The 20,404-nt window shown below is 44.1% G+C and overlaps 1 protein-coding gene and 1 pseudogene across 1 annotated transcript in view; one reads left to right on the top strand and one right to left on the bottom strand.

The window, feature by feature from the left end:
- FBLN1 (fibulin 1) overlaps window positions 1-20,404 on the bottom strand; it is a 911,174-nt gene that overhangs the window by 76,298 nt on the left and 814,472 nt on the right. The window lies entirely within an intron of this gene.
- Window positions 11,837-13,770, top strand: LOC147733855 (procathepsin L pseudogene; annotated as a pseudogene).

Below are 20,404 nucleotides of genomic sequence, written 5' to 3'. Positions count from 1 at the left end.
AAGTAGGTGGAGGTTCTAGAGGTTTCCACTCCCAGATGTGTTTGGAGTTTCCTGCCTTCCTTCCCTGGTCCCTACTAGTCTGGAGTCGCAAAAGATTAGTGTCAACCCCATTGTGAGTGTACTCAGGCAGAGCGTTTGTGATGTGCAAGTGTGGTTGATGAATACAGAAAAACCCGAATACTGAAATTGGAACCCAGCTATGGGTGATAAGAGACTTCTGCTCAAGTCGAGCCAGACAGTCTGTTAATCAAGAAAGAAATGCCCCTTCACTCACCAGGGTTTTCCCTTGGTGACATGCTTCATCATGAGGGTCCTCTCAATCCGCAGCGGCTTGAGGCGTGCTACGACTTGCAAGATACGTAGGAGCACTTATGTGAGAAAATGTGTTGTGCAGTGTTGTGGAAAAAGAAAATGTTAAAAATCCCTAACTAGTGGGCAAAATAATTTTATTCTAGCTCCTAGTCGGTATTTTTAAAAACAGGGGTAAATACTAGGGCAAACAGTATAACCATGATGAGTTAGACATCTCTAGTATTAGTCGTCAACATGTTTCGAGCCTCCCAAAAGCTCTTCCTCAGGACCACACAGGGACCAGCTCTGTGCGTACCACTCCTAAGTAAACTATAAGTGAGGTAGATACATTGCGCATTTTTGGCAGCGGCGAAAAGGTTTAACTAAGGCTTTTCCCACTGCTGAAAGAGGCCTTGCACCACCTCCGGGTGGAGATGCCATTTGTGATCTGCTAGGCATCTCTGGCTGAGTTTGTCTGCCCTGGCTATCAGGGAGCCCACCAGGTGTTGAATCACCAGGGAAAAGGCCTGGCTTCCCAGCTATGTCCAGAGATGCTGAGCCTCTAGACAAATGGTCCACGACCCAACCCTTCCCTGTTTGTTGCAGTACCACATGGCGCTGGAGTTTTCCGTGAACACCTGAACCAGGAAGGAAGAAAGGCTTTCGAAGCCATGTGAATCACTCAAAGCTCCAACAGATTGTTGTAGAGCCCAGACATCTCTAGAGACCAGAGTCTTCTGATCTTCTCTTCTCCCAGACGGCCACAATTAACACATTTGTCCCATAGTCAGCTTTGGTTGGGGAAGGTAAAGTGGTCTGCCACTGGCCCAGTCATGGTTCATCATCCACCATTGCAGATCTTTCGCAGTTCCCTCTGAGATCGGGCCCATGTTGCACAGATTTCACTGGTGCTGTACCCACTGGGACTTCAGGTCCCACTACAGAGCCCAATTTTGCCAATAGGAATGAGTTTATAAGCAGGATGCAGGAGTTTATGAGGTCCAACAATCTTAGGGTCATTCTTGCCGAAATCCAGAACAGATGCTGAAACATCAGTATCATAGCCTAAAAATCCTTGACTCGCTGCTGGGGAGGATTGTGCAAAAACTGCACTGTGTCCATTGCAGTTCTGATGGAAAGGAGCATTTAAGAGGGAGCTGAGTTTGACTTTGAAACGTTGATAGTGAACCCCAGCAAACACATTAGGTTCACTGTAGTTAGGAGGTGGAAGATAACTGCCCGCTTTCAACAGCCAATTGTCGAAGTAGAGAAATACTTCAACCCTTGAACTCCGCAGATGAGCTGCAATTGCTGCCATGACTTTCGTGAACAGCCAAGGGGTGCTGGTAAGGACAAAATGGGAGCACAGGAAACTTGCCCCACCGTGGACTTCAGGTAATGTCTGTAGACAGGCAGGACAGGGATCTGGAAATATACCTCCTGAAAGTCATACACTGCCATACAGTCTCATGGGTCCAGGTCAGACAGAGCTTGCATGACTGAGTATTATAAATGTCTCCTTTTTCAGGAACAGATAGAGAAGGCAGAGGTCTAGGATAAGACACCGGCCTCTGTCCATCTTTGGCAACAGAAAGTAGTGGGAATAGCAACTACAACCTACTTCTGATGCTGGCACCCTCTCTATGGTTCCCTTGACCTGCTGGCCATGGTGTTTGAGAGGATATGGATGTGGTTGGGGCCCCCTTCCTTGGCAACAAAAGGGGTGGAAGGTGGACAGGCTTGGTGCCAGCTACTAGATAAGTTGTCTTTGTGGTTTTGGATTCATAACCAAGTTATAGTCCGAAGAAACACTGACCCCATGTGACCATCCGCTAATGTGCATTTGAGGGTCATTTTGATTCGAAGTTTCAATACCTGTGAATCTCGTGCACACAGTGCAGAATATAGTCTGCCCGCAAAGGCCACCACTGCATCAGTGTAGAAGACTAGAGAGACATGGGGAGTGGGAAGGATGGAGTTAAACACAGGAAACGAGAGTTAGCACCTGAGAAGGACAGGCAGCACACAGATGATGAAGGAGGTAGTGCAGCCACTTTGGTGTCTTACAGGCCTTCCAATTAAAATCAGCCAATTTCTATGGCATTAAATTTGATTTCTAGCATAGGAGCCCATCAAAAGCAAGCTGGAATGAAGGTGTTTTAATAAAGGTGAAAGCAAGAGTTCGGTTACCAGATTTCTCTATGTCGTCAGGGACGATCCTAAGATTTGCTTTGAAAATCAGTTGTATTCTGCGAGGTGTTGTCCTGGTACGCCCCAACTCATCCAATTGGGCTAATACAATTCAAAATAATGATGTAAGAAATTGGGAGTACTAGTTGAGGAGGGTGAGAGCACACCTCCACTAATAATCACAATCCTTGTTAGGGTGAAGCACAAAAGCCACTAAATAAAATTGTGCTCATCAGACTGGTAACTTTGCACAATGCAGTCAGTCATAACTTTGAGGCAATATATAATGTATGTATGCACTACTCAAACAGTAATAGAATGAAAACACCACAAAACAAAAATCCAAACCTAACTTAGAAAAATAGAGAATATGTGAATAAATTAAATTACACCAAAACCCCAAAAAATTAAATTCTGAATTTCTAAAGTTTAAAGATCAAAATAGCACCAAAAAGTGTTACATGCAAATTACAAGTCATCTGGTTGCACTTGACAGGGACAAAGTCAAAAGTTAAGGGCGAAAACAAGGGACCCCGGGTCTGATATGGGAACCAGGTTTGTTTCAGTTAAATATTTTTCCTTTGGGCCTATTCTCTAGATTGGAAATAAAAAATCCTCAGTGGGGCAAGGCAGAAGGCTGTAGCTGAAGAGATTTCCACATTGTCATGTAGCCTCTGGATGAGGTCTTGGTGAAGCAGTTGACTTTTGGTGGGAAACGTCAGAGCTGGGGACATTTTAATTTGTGCCCAGAGAAGGTCCACCCCCCGTCGGATACTTTTTGAGTTCACCTGGTGAAGATTTATACCTTCTGACTTAGTCACTTTTTGAGCTTGGATTCTTCCTGCTGGGCTAGGCTGCATGCTTTAGCCAAAGAAGGCTCCAAAAAGAAGCACATCTTCTCATTGAGGTCCTGCTGTATCCGATTTGCTGCTGTGGAGAAGAACATTGCAGGAGCAACCTTCATCTTTGACCCAGCTGTGATCCACCTTAGTTGTACGGGCTTGGCAAGTTGGAGCCGGTCGCCAGTCGGTTCTCAGAGCTTAAGTTGGCAAACATTTTGTAAGTCTCAGGAAACTTCAGGAGGAGTACACTTTGGCGCCAGCCAAGACTTCAGGACCTTGGAGACAACACTTGTGGGGTCAAGACTCACTCGAGCAGAGGCCAGCATCTAAGACCTACGCTGGTCCAGTAGGGACTGGTTCACTGGGAATGCAGGAAAGAGATCTCTTGTAGCTTGTTGTGACCCTTGTAGCTGAAACAGGTCAGCCAGCTGAACCTTGGAGTGACCACTGGGGTCCAGGGTTCAAGACAAGTAGCTATCACAAAAAGAGCCCACGGGTCCACAACAAGAGTCTGAGTTACAAGTGGACTTTGTCACTTTCAACACAACACACTCACAAAGGGTTTTAGAACAATCTTCCTCTCAAACATACAACATCCCTCTGCTCCTCCCTCGCAGCGAGCGGGTTGTAGCCCACATCTTGACTAGGTTCTTGATGTGAGGAGGCATCCCTATGATGAAGCATGACACCTTTGGCGTGTGAGGGGAACCATCCTTAAAAGGGATCCCCCTCCATCACATGGTTCACAAAGTCCCCTTGTACCTTAGACTCTTTCCCTGGACACGTGGGCTCTTTTTGTGATATTTACTAAGAGTGGGGAGCTTGCTCACGCAGGTCCTTAAATCTCCTCCTAGCCCCCCTTGTGTGTATTCAAGACAAGCAGGCCAAGTCTTCCTTTAGGCTCTTCAGACAGCAGGGTAGTCCTCCTCATGATTCCCCATAGATCCCCATAGATCCAGGAGTGTTCTGAGGAGAGTAAGGGCCCCTTGCTGTGGGAAGTGGGCATAGCCCTGTCCCAGAGATCCTAAACTTGCCATTATCCTGATGGTTAATTTGGAAAAGGCACTGCCACTACAGGCAGCCCACCTTAGGGGTGGTACTGACCTGAGGGTGGACATGCCTATCTGACTAGCTAATTTTCCCACCTGTCCAGGTGCCAAAGGTCCCTAGACAGATGGGTTGGCTTCTTCTCTTGTGAGAGAAGCCAGATTAGCATTCCAAAGCGGTGGGCTCTTAGAATCTCCCCTGCCTTGGAATGCTAATTTGCAGGTCAGTCTTAGGGGTGGGGGGTGGGGGAGGCTGAGCACCCTCCGCCTAAGTAGCCTTGATTTCTGGTCTCCTGAGAGCAAAAGCTCTCACCCTTGGTGGTCGGAAACATGTCCCTAGTGGCAGGCTGGTGAAAACCAGTCAGTCAGCACACCAACAGCTGGTATGTTTCCAGAGGGCATTTCTAAGGTGCTCTCTGTGGGCATGTATCACTAAATCCAACACTGGAATCAGTGTGAGTTTATTGACACAAGATGTTTGATACCAAACATGTCTATTTTCAGTGAAGCCATCACGTAGCTGGTAAACTTGCTTTCGCCAGTGTCTAGCAAATGTACTCAAAATGGCTTCCCTGTTCACTTGTACTGGCAGCAAGAGAGCTGACCAGCACAGGAGCAAATCTGCTCATGCAGCTAGGCCCTCAAATGTAATATAGTGCACCCTGCCTTAGAGCTGTAAGGCCTGCCGTAGGGGTGATTTACCTATCCTGCATGCATTGCCTGCCGGCATGACACACACGGATGTGTGCCATGTTGTGTTTTCACTTTTGTCTTCACAAAGAAATGCAGACTGCAGTGGCAGTCTGTATGTGTTTGGTGAGGGGTCCTTTAGGGTGGCACAATTCGTACTGCAGCCATCAAGGTCCCTCTTTAGCCTCCTTGCCCTAGGTATCAGGGGTACCTCTTACTGGGGACTTGCAGGGAGTGATAAAGGTATTGCTATTTGGGGTACAATTGCATGTTTTTGGGGAAAGAGATCTGCTTAGCAGGAACCCAGTGCACCAGTCAAAATCAGATACAAATACCAGGCAAGAAGTGGGGGGGACCATGTCAAAAAAGGGCACTTTCCCATACCAGCAAAAGCGGATTCAGTAAAAAAAAGGCAGAAAATCTGGGGGAATGCCTTGCATAAAATGGTAATTTGTAAAAAAAATGGAATGTAAAATGAAAGTTCAGAACTAGAACGTTGTTATCCCTACCAACCTGGGAGCATCTGGTAATGTTAAAAAGAGTGTGACAGCATGGCCCTCTGGTCTGTAGTCCCACAGGTGGAATTAAAGAACGCTTCTTTGCAGGAAATTTAGAGCACACAGAATTACCATCTACATCTTTGCCTACCGTCCCGGTATCTGCTTACAGTCCATCATAGCCAACAAAGCATACAGGTTGACAAAAACTACTCACTTAAGAGCCTTCACATTTTTTTCTCCCCTACATTCCTTTCATGGACCTAACAAATAACTCTCTTTGCAGTAAGATCTTTCTCACATTTATTATTACAAGTGGGAAATGTATCACTTGCACATGTAAACTCTTCTGTAATTAGACGTTTCTCCTCTATGTCTATAAAATTCTTGCCTTTCAATGGGTTAGAGTGCGTGCTACAAATAAAATAAAATGTAACTTAGGCTTTGCTGTTGTAGTGGCCACAGGCAAGGGCCAAGGGGACGCCAGCTAAAGTAAGTACTCTTTACAAGCTCAAAAAGATATCACATTTACCAAGTCCTCGTAATGAAGACTTTAAGACGTCTAGATCCAGAATCAGCAGGGCTATAGCGCTGGTGGTGCTGAGTGCAACAATGTGTTTTGGCACCCCCCAATTACCACCTTCCCCACGGATTCCCTCACTACCACCCTTTAACAATGCCACAGCTCTCCACAACCGCTCTCTCTCAGATGCATTTAACTTGTTTTATAGCGATACCGCCACTCACACCAATGTAGGGTGTCAGAGCACTTTACATCACACACACTACACAGAGACAATCAATCATAGGTGTGTAAATCAGTGTATATGAAATGTTACACAAGACAGAGGACTACAAGGTGTAGTAGTCACATGTCATCCATACTGGTATGCAGGATAGTTTGAGTGCTTGGTCTGGAGAAGCACAAACTAAGAATTTAAAAAGTAACATCATGGTTAGGGGTTCTCTTTAATAAGCAGAATTGATTTCTATAGAAATGAATCTTTTTTCCTAGATTAGGATAACAAAAGACTTATTAGCTCACTGTTCTATGTTAGGATTATAAATTATAAACTGTAAGTAATAAAGGATCTCTCAGATAAAAGCAGTAACCCACTGACCTATTTACATTATATGCACTTTGTGATCTGAATGGTACACATTCTTTGCAGCAGGCATGTTAACCCTCTGAGCTGCATTACTATGAGTCAAAACTTCCACTAGACAAACCTCCCATCTCTCTCTCCAGGAAAAACATTAACCACCGTAGTTATCTTGACATTTTTATTGTTGCCTGAAAATTGTTGGCAACGAGGAATGCGGCAGCTAATGCTTTTAAACCCATAATATACTTCTAACATGATGCCCCATCCGAAATTAGGTCGCACCGCCCTAGAGCCGGCCATGAGATCCAGCTGATGCCTCTGCTTCAAGACAGCCACAGATCTGTGTCACATGAAATGATGAAGGGTTGAAACTTTCGGATGTCTTGGCTATCAGCAACATTATGGCACACAGACAAAGTGTCACAACTGATTGATTCCATTTACTGGTGGAAGAGAAAGCCCCTAATCCTAAGGATTTGCAATGAATGGCTTCACAGCAGCCAATCAATCACCAGCGTGGAGCAGCAAACCTTACAGTTGTTTTAGCTGAATACCTGAAGTAGGACGCTTCCCGCATCACAGTGCTTCCTAATCCCTGGTCAAACTCTAAGAATAGGGTTCCAGACACAGGGTCAAAGCTGCATATTTCCTTCACCAAAATATAATGATTTTGTTAAAGGTGATCAAAGGTCTGCATAAAGTGCATGGGAAAATGAGTCACTTCCTGTGTATTAGCTCTCAGTGCGGTCAGGCTGTGCAGTAGCTAAAGTAATGCCACAATTCAAGATATGTTTACCAAAAATGATGTTGGTAACAGAGCAGATAAAAATAAAATGCATAATTGACTTATATGTAAGTTAACCCTCAGGTACTACAATATTTATGCCTCCATTTCAAGTGTGAAGAAACTCCGTATTTGGCAGGGGGACTATTCCCGCCCTGGTACTAAAAGCTTAGAAAACAGTGGGTGAGAAGTCGGCTGAAAAAGGAAAATTAGTGGAAATTAATTGTGGTAACCTCCCACTTTCTGGGGTCGCTCAGGTGCAAAGTCAGAATATCACTATATTTCCCCTTCCCAAAATTACCGATTTCTGTGGTAGTTTTAATTTCGGGAACAGAAATACCACATCAGCCCCAAGGGCCATGCGCACATCTTTACATACAAGCAAACCTGCAAGTTAATGTAATCCATTCTTTAAAATCCCATGCAAATATTTGTATTGAAATCATTTGGAGTGCTTTAAGTATCCTCTATGTAAGACAGGCATAAGTGAAGGCTAGGATGACATCTTATAAGAAATTGCAAGATTTATATAACCTTACGTAAAATGATATTTGGTATCACCTCCAATTGAGAGCTATTGTTTTTCTTCAGCTTTAATGCATGTAAAGGATTAACAACTGGAGTTTCCCTGCTTTTTTAACTTTAACAAACATAGGAAGAAGAAAACACACCTCATATCTATCATCTTCTGTAGTATAGCCACAAAGGAGTACATGACAACATCTTTTGAAAGCTTGAAGCAAAGCTGAAGGAATATATGGACCTTCAGACACCACTGACTTAAAATATTGAAGTCATACAAACTACTTAGCCCGCATCAGCAGCTCCTCATAACACAGCAACAGTTACTGCAAAAAAAAAACTGGACTCCACAAAACTCAATAATCGAAGTGTAAACGATAATAGCAGCTGCTGGAGAGGCAACAGGGTTAATGCTGGATATGTGCATGTGTTTATTGAATGTCATGTTCTGCAATGGTGGACAGAAGTTCTTACCAACACTAAGACATGCACAACTGTTATCAATTTACATCTGATGTAACTCATTTGAGGTTTTTTTGTATTGTTGCTGCCATACATAGAGCTGTATACTTTTAAAGCTGCTGTTGTTGTATGTGCTGTACACTTTTAGGATTTTACTATAAAATCGAATAAAGTTTAATGAATTGAACTGTGGATCCTCAGTTCACCCCAACTATTCTATTTCTGAATGAACCCCCAAACAAATGTTGCACTCTATGGATAGTGAAGAGACTGAAAACAGTTTAAAAAAAGTATCTTCTGGAATTGAAAGTCACCTAGGATGTTGTGTGAAACTGAGTACATCAATAACCTAACAAAGCTGGCAAAGTATAACATACATACTGAGGTATGATTAACACATCTTTATATTTTTCTGGTCTCATTGGTTGGAACTTAGAACTACTCTGGTTTTATTCTCTATATGCTTAAACTACTTGAAAAGCTTTAAAATGGTTTGATATAATTTAGACTGTGGATAGTCAGTATTTCACATTCATCACCCAACAGGGGATTTTATGCTACATTGAACTAAAGTTGCATTCCATAATATTCTTGTCACTGAAATGTATTGTTATATGGCAGGGACTCTTTTTTGGGTGAGGTAGCTATGGTATCTGCCCCCTCGCATGGGCTAGTGGTCACCCCTCCCCAGGCCCAAAAGTCTTTATGCACCCACCTGGGGAAAGAAAGCCGACTAGAGACCAGGGATTTTTTTCAGTAGGGGCATAAATGTGTGGTGGGAGCCCACCTAGGCATAAGCCCAGCCTCCACCCTTTTAAATAATTCGAGCATGTCTTTCTGCTCTCTATCAAGGGCAGAGTGGAAGTGTCTTCCTCCAATCTACCCCCAGCAGGGAACAGAAAGTCCACTAGAACACCAGGGACTATATCTGGAGGAGTGAATTGCCCCCCGGCAATGGGTGACTGACCTCTTCGTAACCTGGGCACAAATGTCTTGTTGTGACCTCCAATCTGCCCCCACGAGTGCAGAAGTCCACTAGACACCAGGGATGATTGTTTTGAAAAGAAATAGGTGGGGTCAGCCTGCCTAGGCATTGGGTCTAACCCCACGGATCAAATGACCTGCAACCCAGAGGGCATATAAGAGGCCCTACAGTGTGCCACTTTACATGGACGTCGAACACTTTTCAAGCTTATCAAGGTGTGCTTCTAGACTGAGCTTTTGGACGCAGACCTTCTCGTAGCGGCCTCGGCTGCACAGGTTAATTTCATAGAACACCCTCACCTGACACATTTATCAGGGAGAGACGTGACTCCTCAAAGCACTTCACTGGCGGAGGAGAGAAGTGGAATATACATCCACATTACGATCTTAGACTTACTTCGCTCCTGGCTGACTTTCGAGCATCCATTTATAGGAAGATCTCATGTTCTTAGCTCCCAAGGTTCTGACAAGATCTCCTCCATATCTCTTGGACTTCTTTGAACATTATCTTTACAACTGGATGCTCAGCCTTGAAAAAGTACAACAGGCGAAATACGTGTTGGCTTCTTTTGCTTGTATAGACCAGATATTGGCTGTTCCTGCTAGTATAGACCGAACATTATGGAAACTACAAATGGAATAAAATAACTTCACAAAATAGGACAAGGAAGTTGAAGGACTTTATATCAGGACTACTTTGTTTATTGTATGGACTTTCTATGCATGCTCTGGTACTTATTATTTTGTATAATTTTTGCCAAGGGCATTGTCCTAGGCAAGTAAACACCCTAGGTGGCGGGGTGTCTCTATTACCTTGGTAGCTAGCATCTCTATCTCACAAGCAGGTATATTGTGTATAATTTAACATCCCTAACAATAGTGCTGAAAATTGGATGTGCAATTGTTGTGAGCATAGCCACCATTTGTGTCGGCAGTGAGGAAGTCTTTTACTCCAATCTGCACCAGTGGGAGTGCCCGCTAGATACCAAGACTTTTTTTTATTGCTACAAGGTATGGGGGTGGCCTGCAAACCGACCCACACATCTGGCATAGCCACCACCTCCAATATGAGCTCAACAATCGTTCTGCCCTCTTGGGGACTAAAGCATCTTCATCTTTTTGGCAAAAAGAAAAATTATGATTTGGGATGCTTTTTTTAATATACATTTGAGTAGCATAGTTGGGCTAAGTCCCAATATAGTCCTACTTCTATGTTGAATGGCTGCACTTTTTGAGCTAGGGTCACCTGCCACCTGGGGAAACCTACCACACTCAGACATTTCTGAAAACTAGACATCCGGGCATCCAGGGTAGTATTCTTGCGTGGATCTCAAAGTTTTATTACCAACCATGCCCTGCAAACCTCAAACTCTGCCTCTTGTGCACATTTACCTTGCATTTCTGTGACAAAACCTACTGGAATCATCTGGCCTCCACAAGATTCCTCCCATCTAGCATTCCCCCACTTGTCCCGATACTTGTGTTACTTGGCCTAGCGCCCCGACCGGCACAAATCAAACCAGGGTCAATGAGAGTCGCTCCTCAAGACAACCATTGACCTAGGTTTGATGTGTGTCTGTCGCATGCACTAGGCCCAGTCACACAAAAAGGGCCGCCTTTCTATCAAGACAAGTGAGGGAATTATAGAAGGGAGGGCATTTGTGCTCCCCAGCAGATTCCAGAACTTCCCATCACAGAAATGTGAGGAAATTAGATTTTTAGCCAATGATTGAAGTCTGCAAGGGATTCTGGCTAAAACAACCTTGTAAGAGCCGCGCAAGTCACCCCATCCTGGATTTCCCAAGGTAGCTAGTTATAAAAACTGAACAGATTTTGTAGGTTGGCCTCTGTGCCGGCTGAGCTAGGGCCCAAAATCCACAGCTACCCACCTGCAACAAATGGGTCCGTTTTTTCTTTTTTTTTTTTTAACTAAAAAATCACATTTATTCACCTTACATAAAAAGGTTGTGCAATAAACCAAATAAAAACATTAACATTTGTAAACAATAGCAGCCAGTGATTAACTGGACATTTACAAGTGTGTTGCAGGGCAAGATTAAGTGGCACTGAAGTCCTTTCCGTGAATTAACCAGGTGGGTTAAAACACCATCCTTGAATAAAAGGCTATACAGGTACTACATTAAAATCCGGAGGACTCTAGCCTTGCAGCAGTGGTCCAGTCACTCCAGTAAAGTCTTGTTCACACTAGTGGGTAGCTTTCTGCAGTTGCAACGCCGCACTGGTTGTTCTTGTCTTTGGCCATGTAGATGTAACCTTTGTTGCCCCACGTCTCGTTCCTGCTGTTCTTCACAATGCAATCTTCGTCGGATTCCTCGAACCCGTACCCCACCACCAGCACCCTGTGGTGTCTGTGAGAGTCACTGGACTCTCACTGGGAACTGTGGAAGACATGGCACGAAACATGGTGTGGGAGAAAAACCTTAAAATGATTGAAATGCATAACCTGGACTACACTCTTGGGAAGCACACTTTCCATCTGGGGATGAACCAGTTTGGTGATATGCCAACAGAGGAATTCCGGCAACTTATGAATGGCTACAAACAGAAGCCTGAAAGGAAGTTCAAGGGATCCATGTTTCTGGCGCCAAAATTCTTCAAAGCTCCCAAATCTGTAGACTGGAGAGAGCATGGTTACGTGACACATGTCAAAGACCTGGGGTCTTGTGGATCCTGCTGGGCTTTCAGCACCACTGGGTGCACTTGAAGGTCAGAACTTCAAAAAGACTGGCACCCTTGTTTCTCTCAACAAACAGAATCTTGTAGACTAATCCCGGACTGAAGGAAACCAGGGTTGCAACGGTGGGCTTATGGCCCAGGCTTTCCAGTATGCGCTGGAAAACAAGGGCATTGATTCCGAGGACTCCAATCCTTATCCTATCCAGGAGTGCCACTACGATCCTCAGTACAACTCTGCCAATGACACCGGCTTCACCGACATTGAGAGCGGCAACGAGAAGGAGCTGATGAAAGCGGTGGCCTCCATTGGTCCCGTCTCTGTGGCCATTGACGCAGGGCACCAGTCGTTCCAGTTCTACCAGTCTGGGATCTACTTTGAGCCGGAGTGCAGCAGTCAAGACAAATGGGTCCATTTTGAGTGTAAAAATGTGATGTATCCATGTTGTGTTTTGGGCCACTTTCTGCTTCGACCTCTAGGCCTACCCACACATGAGGTACCATTCTGTAGCAGAAGATTTAGGGGAATGCTGACTGGGTGGGAGGAAAATTGTGGCTCCCCTGCTGATTTCAGAACTTTTCCTCACAAAAATGTGAGGAAAATATGTTTTTTAAGTCAAATGTTGAAGTTTGCAAGGGATTCTGGGTAAACAACCATGGTGTTTAGTTCTAAAACAATTTACAAGTTTTTCCAGGTTTCAGTAGGTGCCCGCTAAGCACGGTCCTAAAATTCACAGCTACCCACTTTGCAATTAATGGGTCAGTTTTGAGTGGAAATATTTGATGTGTCCATGTTGCGTTTTGGTCAATTTCCTGTCGCTGGCACTACCTGCACAAATAAGGTACCATTTATATCAGAAGACATGTGGAATCATAGAATTGAATTGTATTTTTATTACCAATTATATTTTACTGCATTTGGGCCTTCCAAATGTAAGCCAGCGGGTAAAAGGTAAAAAAAATGACATTTTGAAAAATACCTTCTAAATCATATGTTTAACTGGTGCCCACAAATTCACAAATGTACAAATAACCACTGCTCCTAAACTCCCCATATTGTGCCCATTTCAGAAACAAATAGGTAACTTTGATACCCATTTTTTGCTCTACATGTGTTACCATTTGAATTGGTCTATACTCATTACACTATGAAAAACCATTATACAGTGCAGCTCAGTTTTTGGCTCTGGGAACCTTGGATTCTTAGAGAACCTATAAACCTTATATATCCCTACAACCAAAAGGGTCTAGTAAATGTAATGGTACATTGCTTTTGTAAATCGGCCATTGTGACAAAAACTTACAGATGAAAACGTTGTCACAAATGCCTACTTTTCCTACTCATTTTCTATATTTCTTTATTTCAATAGTTAGTTTCCTTAGGAAAACCTCAAGGGATATACACATTTGACCCTTCATGAATTCAGAATGTTGTCTACTTTTCAGAAATATGTAGCTGTCCTGGACGATTTATGGGTTTGGCACTGGTTTATACCACATACTGGAAGTAGGATGAAAGCACAAAAAATTGAAAATAAGGGCTACCTCTTTGAAAAATGCCAAAACTGTGGTAACAAAAATGTTTTTTTAATTCAGCTCTCCATAATCCTAAAAGCTGTAAAGGTAGTGACTTTAGCACAGCAAACTGTTGTTAATGCCTAGCAGTGAAATTGTTAAAAAACAAGCAATGCAATAACATTTGTTTAGGGACCAATTATGCAATTGGAAGTCAAATGTGTTAGTCCTTTATTTTTCCATTAGGGGTATTTAAAATATTTTCTGTTTTTATGACTTCTAGAACAGGCAACATAGCTACTGTAAATTGATCTTTTCTGTACAGGAAAATATTGTGACTCACTAGGTGGACCAGAAACTACACCACAAGAACTTGTATGGTACCATTTATGTATTTGTGTTCTACCCAACGTCTTGGTCACTGCTCTTTCCTTTGTGAAAAATACACATTGTACACACAAATTAATTAAATACATAGCCAAAAAGAAACTGATAGAAAGTGTGGTGCAGAGGTGAGAATTAAAAAAATATAATCAGTCAAAACTGGCTAATTTTTAGGTCCAACCTAGAGCAGCGCATCCGCTGCTTGCTCGACTTTTAGTAAGGGGCTTCAGAAATCGCTACCAGAGTCTTTTGCTGGGCTCAAGCTAGCGTTCACGCGCGTGTGCACATGCGCAGCCACCATGTGGGTTTCTGTCAAGGCTCATTAAGCCTTACAGCCTTCCAGCGTGTGAATCCTCTCCCCCACCCCCTCCTCGTCAGTTTAATTTTCCTTTTCCCCTTTTTTTCCGCCCTCCTTTATTCATGATCACGATCAGTTTCACTTTTGCTGGTTTGTTCTTTCTTCAAGTAGGGCCAACAAGATGAACTTCAGCTTGGACATAACATAATTCAATTTTTGTTTTGTGAAGCTGATTGGACGACACATCCTTGCCCACTAATTACTGACTCGGCGATTTAGCAGGGTGTCATGAATCCTATTGAAAACCTGGAAAATTAAGCAAATAATAGGGATATAGTTGTTCCCTCCTACCGAGGTCTGCCATGGTACCACTGCACCTGCTGTTGCGCTAATAATAATTAATTCCATTCTCGTTTTCCAAGTCCTAAGCTCTTTATTGGAGGCATTGACCGGACATGAAACCTAACACGACGGCACAGCTGTGGGCCGAAACACCGTGCTCCCACGCCTGCTTGGAAAGACCCTCGTTTCCATTAAGACCACGATCCACCTGGCACCAAGAAGACCCGCCAGAGACGCGTTATTGTTTCTTGAGCTGCAGAGACTTGAGAATACTTGCTTTAAAAGGAGTAAATCTGCTTGAAAATGTTCCAAATCTGTAACAACCTGAATGTTTGCATTTTCTGCAGAGAAATCGTATTTAAACGTTGTTTGTCCTAGCTAGTTTGAGCGAAGGGAACATGCCTGCTAACGGTCCAATTCAAATAAAGTAGGACGTACCTGACAACAGCTGCTCCTTTAGACAAATATAGGCTGCCCTATTTCACACTGAGACTGCCAGCCCGCCCTCGAGGCGGCTCAGAGCTCCTAAGCACGCCAAACTTCGAGCTCTGCATCCGGGTAAGGGTGGTGAGCTTGCAGTGTGTCTAACTCTGGGTGCAGATGCAGAGATGCTTGTGTTTACTTCAGACAACTCGTACTAGTCGAACCCCATAAGCCTAGCGACATACTGATATATACTGTGCTGTCCGGTATTGGGAAGAACACTGCCCTTATAGGGCATATCAATACTGGCTGAAGACACCTATGATCATGGACGTCACACCGATCCATCAAAATGAAATGGGCAGCAGAAGTGACATCACACACCCCTTGTCCTTCAGTTTCACTCATACACACATGCTGGCACACACACACAGCACACTCTCAACATACATTTAAAACTTTTTTTTCCTTATCTCAGTGACCATGGTAGGTCATATCCAGCTAACTGTACTCCAATCTTTTTATACTTCTAGTAAATAATGACTATTATTCACTATTGCTTTAATAAACTTCATTAGCATAGCCAATAGGTCTCGCCTTTGGGACCTTATAAGTGTTTAGCCATGCAACAGTTAATGTTGTTGCACCAAGGATATTGAACTGGATAACTAGATTCCTTTTTTTAAATTTTTTTTTATTGATTTTATTAATTTTCATGGTACCAACTGAACTGCGGTATTGCAGAGTATTTACGACTTACATCTTACACCATTGCATATACATTTCTGTATCAGATCGGATTTGCTTACATTCAAGAAAACATGCAATACTTCATGGCATACTTTACATTGTGGTCCTTACATCACTTGTCTGCTATTGTCTCGAATTAACATCAAATCAGTACCACTGCAACTATCTGTATCAGACTTACATGCCTGTGTATGGTCATATCATTGTCTTACAAAAACAAGTAACAAACAATCCCACAACTTTGCGTGTTCCCTCCCCCCATCCACTAGTCTGATATGCGTACTAACTTCGAATTCTGGGTCCCAGCCCTACTATCACATCATATTATACCGTCTACATTGTGCCCTGGTTGTAGCCTAGGACATTACGGTTTGAATCACAGTCTCATGCACCTCATTGCGTGCTGACTACAGAATTATCAAAGGCTATGTCCAAGGACCTACATGTCTCCAACATGGCGTCCCATTCTAGCGTTATTGGGGTTATCTGCAGTGCTCTTGCCTCCTCCCGCCTTAATGCAGCACTCTCTGCCCCCCCCCCCATCGTATCAATTCACTGTGCCATGAATGTGTATTGGGCAGCGTTTTTGATTTCCACCGCATAGTGATGGCCCTCACTGCCAACAGAAGTGCCAGATTTACAAACCTATATTGTACTTTGCATTTGGCCGCTCTTATCCTTAAGCCCAGGATACAATCCTCTATGGTAGCATGCATCTCCCTTTGTGTGATCTCTGCCGTATGGCTCCTAACCAAGTCCCAGTACCCTCAGGTCAACCTGTTTGTGAGAATGTATCCCTATGTACAGCCACTTGATGAGGTGCCAGCCCCTTCCCATGTAATACAGAGTTTTTACTAAATAATGTGTGGGGGGTTCTTGCCTTTGTGGGGCCCAATGCACCCTAACATATCGCGATAGCGCTGCATGTAGTAAATATAAGTGGGCGGGCGCTCCTGTCTCTCTCACAAAATTATCATGGTTCTATAACATCCCATTTCCAAAGAGGTCTGCCACCATAGTGATCCCCATATCTAACCAAGGTGTGAGTCTTCGTGTCGTTAGGCCTCCACCCTGCAGAGGTATACCAAGCAGGAGTATATTTCTGGCGTATGCAGGGGAGGCGCTAGTATACTGCAATGCCGTCCTCCAGCACTGTAATGCCGTGTGTATTAGAGGGGGGGAGATCCCATGGGATTTTGCCATTGGGCAGTAAGAGAGTGTGCAGAGCCCCTTGTCCTATGTCCCGTTCTGTCATTCCTACCCCCTGTAAATTCCGCAGGCAGTCCAGAAGGACAGCCACTGCAGTTGACAAGCGTAAAAATACGCTCTGAGGTCAGATACTCCCAAGCTCTGGACGTTCTGCGCTGGAACCTCTTTAGACTTCTTCTCCGTCTACCCAACCCCCCATTAAGTTCAATTAGTAATTCATTAATTTAAATGTGGTGCTCGGGAGCATAAGTGGTAAGTTCGTAAAATAATAGAGTAGTAGCGGGAGGACCACCATTTTTGCAATTGCCGCCCTACCCGCTACCGATAACGGCAGGGTGGTCCAAAAGTAATATTGGATCGTAGGGCTCTAAGGGCTCTATTCAGGTTACCCTCCGACATGTCTGCATGTGTCCGATATACTTGAATGCCTAGATATTTAAATGTATGTGGTGCAACCTTGAACTGCATTGTGACTAACTGTTCTTTGAAGAAGAATACAGTCAATTTCAGTGGGTTGATAGCGAGACCTGACTTCCGTTCGAAGCGCTCAAACACCGCAGCCATAGCGTCCATAGGTGCGTGGAGATCATGCAAATATAGGATAATGTCGGCCGCATATGCAGACAGTAAGTGCGTGGCATTGTCCACCTTTATCCCCATATCAGTCAGTTCTGCCCAGATCTTCAATGCCAAAGGTTCAAGTGCCATTATAAATATAAGTGGTGATAACGGGTAACCCTGCCTCGTCCCCCTGTGTATCTGGTATTCCATGGAAATTAGCCCACTGATCCGTGCTCTGGCCCTAGGGGCGTCATACAAGAGGCAAACCCACTTGATATACTCCTCAAGCAGACCAAATCTCACTAGGGCCCTGAATATGTATTCCCACTTAATGGTGTTGAACGCCTGGCGCATGTCCAATGAGACACATCCCGCACGTTCATAGTGATTTGGGGCCTCTGTAAGCAAGTGATGTAGTTTCTTAGTGTTTAATGATGTACTAAGTGCAGGCAGAAAACCTGTCTGATCTATGTGGATCAGCTTATGTAGGGTCAGTAGAAGTCTGTTAGCTAGTACTTTACTAAGTACTTTATATTCCGTCATTAGCATTGTAAATGGATGGTAGCTAGCCATGTCAGTGGGGTCCCTGCCTGGCTTTGGAAGTGATACCACGAGCACCTGCGCTGTAGTAAGGGGCAGGTAGCCTCTCCAGCGCTTCCTTATATAATATTTACAACTGTGCTACAAGTAAATCCGCATATGTGACATAAAATTCAGCCATCAGGCCATCCATCCCAGGGGTTTTAATTCGGAGGAGTCCCTTGATGGCAGTACTCATTTCTGACTTTGTGATAGGACCCAGCAACCACTTCTGTGCGTCTGCTGATAGTTGAGGGCATGGTATTTGCGTGTCTACCCCTCCTGCAGGTTTGCTATAAAGCACTGGGTAGTACCGTCTAAATGCCTCATTATTATCTCTCTGGGTAGTCACTGTATCCCCTGTGAGGGTAGTGACCTCGATTGATGATGACATTGAGGGGTGTCATCCCGTAGCAATTTGGCCAACAGGGTCCCAGCCTTGTCTGCCTCTGCATGACTCAATTGCGTGTATTTTTGATGTTCTATGACTCGGAGAGACTCCAATAATTCGGCATGTCTAATTCTGGCCTCCTGCAAGGGGGCCCGCTTGCTAGCGTCCGTCACGGCATCCTGTTCTAGTCGGTTCAGCGTCTTTTCTATGTCCATAAGGAACTTTATGAAACCTCCAGACATGCACCCACCGTCGCACCGATTGCCTTCCCACGGATTGCCGATTGCCTTCCCACGGATCACCGTTTTAAAGGCGTCCCACTCGATTAACCCATTGGATGCCGTAATACTATTTTCAGTAAAATAGTGTTGGATAGTGTCAGATATAGTAGCGCGGAATACTGAGTCTTCCAGCATTTGGGACCATAACCTCCAAGTGGGAACTGGGCTAGGCACTCTGCCCCAACTAATCACTATTTCCAGTGGGTTATGATCTGAGAAGGACTTCGCAAGGTAAGTGGTAGATATCGGAAAAATAATGTGAGGAGGGTCAGAAGGGCATATTTAACGACCAGGGCAACTCAGGCCACTATTACAACTAGCAAAACAGAAAGGAGTAGCCTGGTCCAAAATACTGTTAGTGTGCCGCATTGAATCCGGAACCATGAGTCCATCAATAACACTTATGTGATTGTACTGGGCTAGAAAAAATTCCCATCAGCCCACCCATCTGGTGGAGTATCGTCACGTGGGAGATGTATCATAAATCCAAATCTCAATCAATGCACCTAATGATTGGATTGCCACCAGAGAACATCTGGGCTCAGAGTATCTGGTAGGATCTATCCGCTATATAAGTACACAGTCACGATTTTTGTATTTGTTCACTTCAATTTGAAGTCGCTATTTTCACCTGGTCCTGAAGAAAGCTTGGACCAATTGTCCATCTAGCTGAAACATGTCGACCTCGATATACCATGCCACTATATAGTTATTATTTAAAACTATCTGGCGTTGTTTTTAAGCTTGACCCTAGGACTTTACCCATTAAACTCATTTTTTGGTCCTATGAGTCAATTTTATCCTCACTTTTCTCTCACATAATTTCTCACTTGCACTGCACTCCATTGGCACTACCTGTGAAGCACTGTGGTCTAAGAACATATCTTCAAAATCCATCTCCGCATCATCATTAGGTGCATTGATTGAGATTTGGATTCATGATACATCTCCCACGTGACAATACTCCACTAGATGGGTGGGCTGATGGGAATTTTTTCTAGCCCAGTACTATCACATAAGTGTTATTGATGGACTCATGGTTCCGGATTCAATACGGCACACTAACAGTATTTTGGACCAGGCTACTCCTTTCTGTTTTGCAAGTGGTAGATATCACCTGCATTGCAATCCTATTTTAACAATACATTCTATCAATGTGCGTATGCAACATGTGAACTGGTGAATAGAAGGAGCACTCCCTATGTGTTGGGTGTCTCATCCATCACACGTCACACAGCCCCCACCCCTCAGCCCACCCACATAATGCACAAGCCTGTTTACATACCCCTGTCCCATTGAGGGGAGGATGCGACCTATCCAGTATAACATCCATGACAGCATTGCAGTCCTCGCCAATAATCCATGGGTAACTCTCCCATCCCACTAGTGCAATGGACAGCACACTCAGGAACTTCTCCTGCTCCAAGTTTGGTGCATAAATAGAACCCAGAATTGCAGGTTGGCCGTATAAGGTTCCCAGTACTGGAGTGTATCTCCCCTGCTGGTACAACCATTGTTTCACTGACGTAAAGGGTACCCCATGTCTGACCCATATTGTAGGGC

This window comes from Lissotriton vulgaris, chromosome 1_2, assembly GCF_964263255.1.
Source record: "Lissotriton vulgaris chromosome 1_2, aLisVul1.2, whole genome shotgun sequence".
Taxonomy (NCBI): Eukaryota; Metazoa; Chordata; class Amphibia; order Caudata; family Salamandridae; genus Lissotriton; species Lissotriton vulgaris.
The sequence above is the reverse complement of the archived record's forward strand: the minus strand, read 5'-3'. Positions and strand labels throughout refer to the sequence as shown.